Genomic DNA, 7,702 nt, shown 5'->3' with positions numbered 1-7,702 from the left:
CACAAGCTGGAATCAAGATTTCTGGGAGAAATATCAATAACCTCAGATATGCAGATGACACCACCCTTATGGCAGAAAGTGAAGAGGAACTAAAAAGCCTCTTGATGAAAGTGAAAGAGAGTGAAACGTTGGCTTAAAGCTCAATATTCAGAAAACGAAGATCATGGCATCCGGTCCCATCACTTCATGGGAAATAGATGGGGAAACAGTGGAAACAGTGTCAGACTTTATTTTGGGGGGCTCCAAAATCACTGCAGATGGTGACTGCAGCCATGAAATTAAAAGACGCTTACTCCTTGGAAGGAAAGTTATGACCAACCTAGAGAGCATATTCAAAAGCAGAGACATTACTTTGCCAACAAAGGTCCATCTAGTCAAGGCTATGGTTTTCCAGTGGTCATGTATGGATGTGAGAGTTGGACTGTGAAGAAGACTGAGCGCTGAAGAATTGATGCTTTTGAACTGTGGTGTTGGAGAAGACTCTTGAGAGTCCCTTGGACTGCAAGGAGATCCAACCAGTCCAGCTGAAGGAGATCAGCCCTGGGATTTCTTTGGAAGGAATGATGCTAAAGCTGAAACTCCAGTACTTTGGCCACCTCATGTGAAGAGCTAACTCACTGGAAAAGACTGATGCTGGGAGGGATTGGGGGCAGGAGGAGAAGGGGACGACAGAGGATGAGATGGCTGGATGGCATCACTGACTCGATGGACGTGAGTCTGAGTGAACTCTGGGAGTTTGTGATGGACAGAGAGGCCTGGCGTGCTGCAATTCATGGGGTCGCAAAGAGTCGGACACGATTGAGCTACTGAACTGACTGAACTGAATCTAAGACGATGAAAAGCCAGATACATAATCCTACCATCTCTCTCTCAGGCTTCCAATTGTAATCATACCCAAAGACCCCAAGTCAGAAATCACATACACCACCACCATCCCACTTCCCCCACCCTGTATGCAGGCCCATTTCAGGCAATCCCTACTCACTGATGAAGGAGGAGAAGTCCATTACAAAACCTCAGAGAAGACAATGAAGAGTAAACTGGAATTGAAGGCCCATACCTGGATCTCCAGGGCTTCCCTGGTGGCTCAGCTGGTAAAGAACCCCCTGCAATTCATGAGACCCAGGTTCCATCCCCTGGAGGAGGGAACCCACCCCAGTATTCTTGCTTGGAGAATCCCATGGACAGAGGAGCACCTGGATCTCAGAGGCTTACTACATACAGGTAGAGCTAGGTTATTTTCTCTCCTTCTCCCCACTACCTAACATCAATCAGGATGGGCCATCGAAGGTGGCACCGGCAGACTGTTTACTTGGTGAAATGCCCTATTAAGCCTATGTCAACACAATTCATTATCCACTGACAGCTGGGTTTTCCTCCATCCTCTGTTTCAAATAGTGGCCTCCCTGTTCCTAACCCTGGTACTTTTGTTGCCTTTTCTCTGGCAATCTCTCTTTGTCAACTGACAAACTTGACCATTGTCTCCTCCAGATACTCAATGTCCTTGATGTTAACAACCCAGGAGCCTTCATGCTCATCCAACTTGTTAAAATTCTCTTTCAGGTTTTTCCTGCCTGTTCCTCTTCTTCTGGCAGCTCTTTAAATCACTGCTTTCCAAACCTTTTCATTGAAATACCATTAATGACAAAGGTGATAAACATTTACTTCCCCATTCACCACCCACATTACACGCATAAATTAACTATGCATAAATGAACCTAAAGTGACTCATGTCAAGGACAAATTGAATTGTCTCATTTTAGGTTTTAAGTTGCTCCAAATTCTGCATTGTTCTTCATAAATATTCACATGCTGTACTAAAATTTCAAATTGGTTACAAGTTTAAGTTTTCTTCTCAAATTATCCAGTACAGGTTTCAAGAAAACACACCTATCACTTATGCCACAAGTATGAATTATTTAGTGTCTTCTATGTGCTAGGCCAACCTAGATAGCATATTGAAAAGCAGAGACATTACTCTGCGAACAAAGGTCTGTCTAGTCAAGGCTGTTTTTCCAGTGGTCATGTATGGATGTGAGAGGGGCTGTGAAGAAAGCTGAGCGCCAAAGAATTGATACTTTTGAACTGTGGTGTTGGAGAAGACTCTTGAGAGTCCCTTGGACTGCAAGGAGATCCAACCAGTCCATTCTGAAGGAGATCAGCCCTGGGTGTTCTTTGGAAGGAATGATTCTAAAGCTCAAACTCCAGTACTTTGGCCACCTCATGCGAAGACTGACTCATTGGAAAAGACTCTGATGCTGGGAGGGACTGGGGGCAGGAGGAGAAGGGGACGACAGAGGATGAGATGGCTGGATGCCATCACTGACTCAATGGACGTGAGTCTGAGTGAACTCCAGGAGCTAGTGATGGATAGGGAGGCCTGGCGTGCTGCGATTCATGGGGTTGCAAAGAGTAGGACACGACTGAGCGACTGAACTGAACTGATGTGCTAGGCACTACGGATACAATGTGAACAAGACAGACATTGCCCAGTTCTCACAGAGCTTTTGCAGTCTAGAGCAGGAGACAGACAAGGGGCGCTGTTTACAATTTCAGATCTACTCACTGAAAAGCATGAATGAATGAATGGAAGAAAGCAGAGTAAAGTGCTAATTAAGTCAGTAAAGAGATGGCTTCTCTGACATGTGGGGTGTTTTTCCTGTGGCTTCACACCCCTGAAACCCTTGGCATTCCTTGCTGACGTTTTCAGGATGTTGATCCACTGTCCTCTTTCACTTACTCTACCATTTCCCGGGATATCTTACGTATGTCCAGCAGACTCACCTCAGTCAGTAAGGGCATAAATGATTTGTACATGATTAATGAACTTGACCTCATTGACATAGATAGATTATGGCACGATGCAATTTCAGAATATTCTTTTCAGATACATACAGAACATTAACAAAATCAGATATTTTTGGCCACTGAGAAAGTCTCCACAAAGCAAAATCAAATCAAATCAAAAGATTGAAAAAAAGTGAATATATACACTAACCACTAATCTGGAAAACAAAAGCAAAAAGAAAAACAAGAAAAGCTCCTGTATGCTTGGAAATTAAAAGGCAGACTTCAAAATATACCATGGATCATGAGATCACAACATGACTCATCAAGTATTTTGATTTGAATATTACTAAAAACGCTAAATATCAAAACTTGCTGGATACAGCTAAAACAGGAGAGGAATTTCTATTCCTAAACACACGTCAGAAAACAAAGCAGGGAGTCACTTATCTGAACCACAACATCAGGCAATCGGGGAGCAAGCCGTTCTCTTCCAGCCACCTTAGGCCCCGTGGGGGCCTGCTGGGAACAGGACTTTTAAAACGACAAATATGTCTGGCAGGCTGTGGTTCAAGGCCATCTTTGCTGGCTATTAGCAGGGTCTACGGAGCCAGAGGGAACACACAACTCTCTTGAAAATTGAAGGTGTATATGCTCAAAATGAACTGAATTCTATCTAGGCAAGAGATGTGCTTATGTGTACAAAGCAAAGAACACACACAGTGATGCCTGGAGGAAAACCTAATAAAACTAGAGTAATCTGGGAAAAGATAACACGCTCATGGAAACAGTGGCATGGCTCCTGCCAAATTCCAAAGCAACCTTCTTACAAAGGCCACTGGACACAGAATCCATGTGATGCTGTACTCTTCAATGATTTAAACTTATTGAAAAGTAAATCAATAAAAGCGTGGTTAAAAAAAAAATCAGAAAAAAAAACCCCAGGGAATGAAATCCAAATAAAAAGACAGAAAAAACAAAAATAAGGCCAGAAATTAAAAAAACAGGAAAAAGTAACAGAGGACCAAGAAGAGCAAAATGTAGTTCTTTGAAAAAGATTAATAAAATTAATAAACCACTGGTAAAACTAAGTAGGAAAAAAACAAGATACAGATAACAGTATTAGAAATAAAAAGGAAATATCACCAGAGGTCCTAAGACATTTAAAATGTGAAAGGTATTAACAGCTTTGTCCCTATCAACTAGGTGAGATAAACTGGGAGAGGCAGTTGTCCATGCATCTCTTATGTTCCTCTGTCTTAATGAGTATGTGCGAGATCCTGGCTACCATTTACCTGAGCCATTTCTCAGGGCAGCATTTACAGTGGGCAACCATGAGATATGAGGCACAGTCACCCTCCACAGAGAACAAGCAAGCTTACTTACAAGTGGTGAATTCCTTAAGCTCAGATGTGACCCAGACCCACTGCATGTGTAGGATTGACTTGGGCCTCATGCCACTCCCAGGGGACTTCTGAGCAAGAGGAATCACTGCAAATATGCTGAAAGTAGTGTTGCTTGCTGTGTCACGAGCAATAAAACCTTTTTTCTGATCCAGGAGTTTTGTGTCTTCTGCCAGAATCCATCAAACAGTAACAGGCATTGTATGTGGGTAAAATCAAATCCCAGACCTGACAAAATGGATAGGAAGGACTTCCAGTAATTCCGAAGATACCATCAAATTCTCTCCCCTCAAAACAAATGTGAACTGGACCAAACAATTAAAAACTATCACTTGGGGGTTCTGGAAATTGACCAAATTCAAACAAGTTGATAATCATTTATTCACTTTGAAAAATCCTGCTGAATTCTGGGTTGGAATCTGTGGCATTCTTGGCAGGAACTAACTGTTCTCATCTCCTGACCCTCGTACACGCCTCAGCTTGGTTGGGGCAACAGCGCCACCACGGTGAGGCCAACAAGGCCAGGAGCCCAAATTCTGCTCTCAGTCAAGTCCACACCTGGTGTGCTGTCATAAAAACTGCAAACTTGGGAGGACATAAATGGGGAAAGCTCACAGCTGTTAGCCTGAAGTCATGGCTCATGTGAGGTGCACAGCAGACCAGTGGACTAGCCAAAAATCTACAGGGAGATTCTGGAGATGAGAGCCCACTGAGGGTCAAGGTCAGCTTATCACTTACCTTTGCAAGACTGGGAGGTTACATGTACACAGGGAGAAACATGCCTGCCCCTGCAGATATCTGCGTTTGAACCCTGGTTCTAGCACTAACTCTCTGACCTTTGGCAAGTCAGTTTAATCATTCTGTGTGTCAGTTGCTTAATCTGTGAAGTGGGAAAGAGCAGTGTTGAGCGGAACACATAAATTATATTGAATGTAGAACATAGTGCAGCAGGCACATAATATTACTAAAGTGTTTACTGTTCAGTTCAGTTGCTTGGTCGTGTCTGACTCTTTGCCACCCCAAGGACTGCAGCACGCAAGGCCTCCCTGTCCTTCACCAACTCCCGGAGTTGACTCAAACTCATGTCCACTGAGTCGGTGATGCCATCCAACCGTCTCATCCTCTGTCGTCCCCTTCTCTGGCCTTCAATCTTTCCCAGCATCAGGGTCTTTTCCAATGAGTCAGCTCTTCGCATCAGGTGGCCAAAGTACTAGAGTTTCAGCATCAGTCCTTCCAGTGAATTTTCAGGACTGATTTCCTTTAGGATGGACTGGTTGGATCTCCTTGCAGTCCAAGGGACTCTCAAGAGTCTTCTCCAACACCACAGTTCAAAAGCATCAATTCTTCAGGGCTCAGCTTTCTTTCCAGTCCAACTCTCACATCCATACATGACCACTGGAAAAACCATAGCCTTGACTAGATGGACCTTTGTTGGCAAAGTAATGTCTCTGCTTTTTAACATGCTGTCTAGGTTGGTCATAACTTTTCTTCCAAGAAGCAAGCGTCTTTTAATTTCATGGCTGCAGTCACCATCTGCAGTGATTCTGGAGCCTGAGAAAATAAAGTCTGTCACTGTTTCTACTGTTTCCCCATCTACTTGCCATGAAGTGATGGGACCAGATGCCATGATCTTCACTTTCTAAATGTTGAGCTTTAAGCCAACTTTTTCACTCTCCACCTTCACTTTCATCAAGAGGCTCTTTAGTTCTTCTTCACTTTCTGCCATAAGGGTGGTGTCATCTGCATATTTGAGGTTACTGATATTTCTCCCGGCATTCTTGATTCCAGCTTGTGCTTCTTCCAGCCCAGCGTTTCTCATGATGTACTCTGCATAGAAGTTAAATAAACAGGGTGACAATATGCAGCCTTGACATACTCCTTTCCCTATCTGGAACCAGTCTGTTGTTCCATGTCCAGTTCTAACTGTTGCTTCGTGACCTGCACACAGATTTCTCAAGAGGCAGGTCAGGTGGTCTGGTATTCCCATCTCTTAAAGAATTTTACAGTTTGCTGTGATCCACACAGTCAAAGGCTTTGGCGTCGTCAATAAAGTACATGTTTTTCTTGAACTCTCTTGCTTTTTCGATGATCCAGCAGATGTTGGGAATTTGATTTCTGGTTCTTCTGCCTCTTCTAAATGCAGTTTGAACATCTGGAAGTTCACGGTTCATGTACTCTTAAGCCTGGCTTGGAGAATTGTGAGCATTACTTTACTAGCATGTGAGATGAGTGCAATTGTGCAGTAGTTTGAGCATTCTTTGGCATTGCCTTTCTTTGGGATTGGAATGAAAACTGACCTTTTCCAGTCCTGCGGCCACTGCTGAGTTTTCCACATTTGCTGGCATATTGAGTGCAGCGCTTTCACTTTGTTTGTTTACTATTACTACTTCTCAAAATGTGTTTTAAAAACACTTGCATCAGCTTTCTGGGGAGGTGTCCAAGATTCAGTCCAGGTGTACTGAATCAAAGTCTTACGGTCATGGGAAAGAACTTGAGAAAGATGTTTTTTACAAGTTGACTAGGTGATTCTTATACCACCAATATTTGAGAACTATTGTTTTTAGGTAAGATTTATAGTTTTCTGCTTGGAGTCTTTGTCCATGTGCCTTGTAGGTACAAACTATAGTATTTACTTCAGTATCCTCACTGCGGGGCACACAGTAGGTAGTCAAACGTCTATTAAGTAACAGAAAGCTTTATTAAAGTCAGTCAACATCTAGCTCTGCAATTCCCACCATGCAGAATAAATTACAAATTAGGCTTGGAATTTAAACCTTTGCACTAATATAAAAAAGCTAAAATTACTGATTCTTTAATAAAACTTTGTGAATCATAAACTCCCAAGAATGTGATAAACACTATAAACTCTCTTCAGAAGACTAAAGATATGTTAAAACTTGCAAATAATTTTAAGGGGTTTACCTCAGGTTAAAAAAAAATCTCATATAAAAACTGACTTATAAAAACTCTCATGTAAAAACTTTGTTTCTTAAAACAAAACACTAGGTTCTTATTTATCATTGAATCCCTATTACTAGAAAAAAGGATAGACAGAGCATATTTGGCACTACCTAAATATTTGTTTAATGAATAAATGGGTCACTGGCCAAAGGATGTTATCATCTGGAACCCCTTGAGTCACCCAAGGCTGATGTACAATAGGGAATGAAAGCACAGAGACTGTGTATCTTACTCATGACTTAGTTGTAACCTCGAACTTCTACAAGTGGGACAAGTGGGAAATAAAAAAACAGGTCACTTGGACCAGTGTTTCCACTTAAGATGAAACATGAGGAAACACAATAAATACCTTAAGACATAAGACAGAACTTACCCTGTCAAATTCAGGAAGTTTGTACCCTCACTCCAGGGTAGCGCCCTTGGGCTCTAGTCTAGAGCAACAGATGTCTCACCTCTTTTGGTGGATACCAAACCCAACCTTTGTCTTTCCAACTCTTGTTGATGAAAATACAACTCTGCTTCTCAACTCATTTCTCTAGATTGGTAGCCAC

The 7,702-nt window shown here is 42.4% G+C and overlaps 1 pseudogene across 1 annotated transcript; it reads left to right on the top strand.

The window, feature by feature from the left end:
* The first annotated feature begins 3,216 nt into the window (after positions 1-3,216).
* On the top strand, positions 3,217-4,344 carry LOC147365468 (large ribosomal subunit protein eL33 pseudogene; annotated as a pseudogene). Its single transcript, XR_015135574.1, has one exon. The product of XR_015135574.1 is annotated as a large ribosomal subunit protein eL33 pseudogene (transcript).
* The last annotated feature ends 3,358 nt before the right edge of the window (positions 4,345-7,702 follow it).

This window comes from Bos grunniens, chromosome 10 (genome assembly GCF_055505025.1).
Source record: "Bos grunniens cultivar Pamir isolate PY7600 chromosome 10, Bosgru_T2T1.0, whole genome shotgun sequence".
In the NCBI taxonomy this organism is placed as follows: domain Eukaryota; kingdom Metazoa; phylum Chordata; class Mammalia; order Artiodactyla; family Bovidae; genus Bos; species Bos grunniens.
Note: the sequence above shows the minus strand (reverse complement) of the source record. Positions and strands in the feature narration are given on the sequence as shown.